This window comes from Penaeus vannamei, chromosome 31 (assembly GCF_042767895.1).
Source record: "Penaeus vannamei isolate JL-2024 chromosome 31, ASM4276789v1, whole genome shotgun sequence".
NCBI classification, from domain to species: domain Eukaryota; kingdom Metazoa; phylum Arthropoda; class Malacostraca; order Decapoda; family Penaeidae; genus Penaeus; species Penaeus vannamei.
Window position 1 is genome coordinate 27,841,467 of NC_091579.1, and position 1,163 is coordinate 27,842,629.

Genomic DNA, 1,163 nt, shown 5'->3' on the forward strand with positions numbered 1-1,163 from the left:
GTGATACAGGCTAAATTAATATTTTAATGAACTACATTTGTGACATGACTTGTTTATTATGTTGAAAGTTTGTGTCTAAAGATGTCTTATACACAGTCAGTCACAGGCATTGGGTGTTTCATCACTTCTAACCAATTGGTAAATGGTAAGATGGGTAATTAACAGAAGAGGCTGGATGATCATCGGGAAGAGTTATATAAAATCATGTGGTAAATTAGAGATGCACTGAGATGCCAACACTCCCTCATATTGGCTGGTGCTTGAAATGACTCAAGTACTAAGGTTCAATGTCAAACACTCCGTCATTAGGCAAGCCATCATGCAGACAGCTATGAGGGGTAGGAGATAGGGGCTGTTTAAGGTTACTGAATGAAAAACTGCCACAGATACATGCCAAATGCATCTAATAACCATTTATCTTTCTGCAGTAAATCAATAGCACTTAGTATGTGTCTAGTCTAAGAAGTTGTCTATATTTATTGCCTTGAATATATAAACAATATGTACTGTACACATTTTTGACACCTGTATTCAGAAATTGTTTTTGTAACACTTACTTTGAGGTATTGCTCAAATATTATCAAAATATATTCTTGTTATACATATTTCTTTCTCATTTTATATAAATGGTTGAATTCCCCTACCATGGTTTATATTAATCCTATTTCTTTTGATATTCATGTATTCACACTGTGGGTCCAAAGTACTAAAGGGAAGTTAGATTTTATACTACATATTTTATTTTATTAAAAAAAAAAGAGGGAAGGTGAATGGGAGTGAAGAAAGGGAAAATAAGAGAGCTAGACCCACATCTTTTTTAGTCTTTAAAAGTTGTAAATACACCAGATATAATTTACAGACAAGGAAATCTGTGGTTATTACTGTATTTATTTTATTTTTATTGTTTTGTATTATTTTTTTTCTACACCCTCCCCTATACCTACTTACTTCCCCACTTCCACCACCACTTCCCCTTCTACATTCAACCTCCCCCAGTCAAATTCTTTTGCCACTCTAAATCCAGAACCCCAATCTCAACCACAGATCGAATCTCAACTACAGCCCCAACACCATCCCCTCTCCCTCCCCGCACTACCCACAGTAGACAGTCTAACTGTTCCACCCCTTCCCCTACCGCACACTCACCTCCACCTACCTTTACC

The 1,163-nt window shown here is 36.3% G+C and overlaps 1 protein-coding gene across 9 annotated transcripts in view; it reads left to right on the forward strand.

Moving 5' to 3' along the window:
- Shark (SH2 ankyrin repeat kinase) overlaps positions 1-643 on the forward strand; it is a 22,948-nt gene extending 22,305 nt beyond the window's left edge. For all 9 annotated transcript variants that reach the window (XM_070144028.1, XM_070144030.1, XM_070144027.1 and 6 more), the window contains one exon: positions 1-643. This exon is cut by the window's left edge and continues 3,016 nt beyond it. The gene's annotated coding sequence lies outside the window, so the exon portion shown is untranslated.
- Positions 644-1,163: the final 520 nt, after the last annotated feature.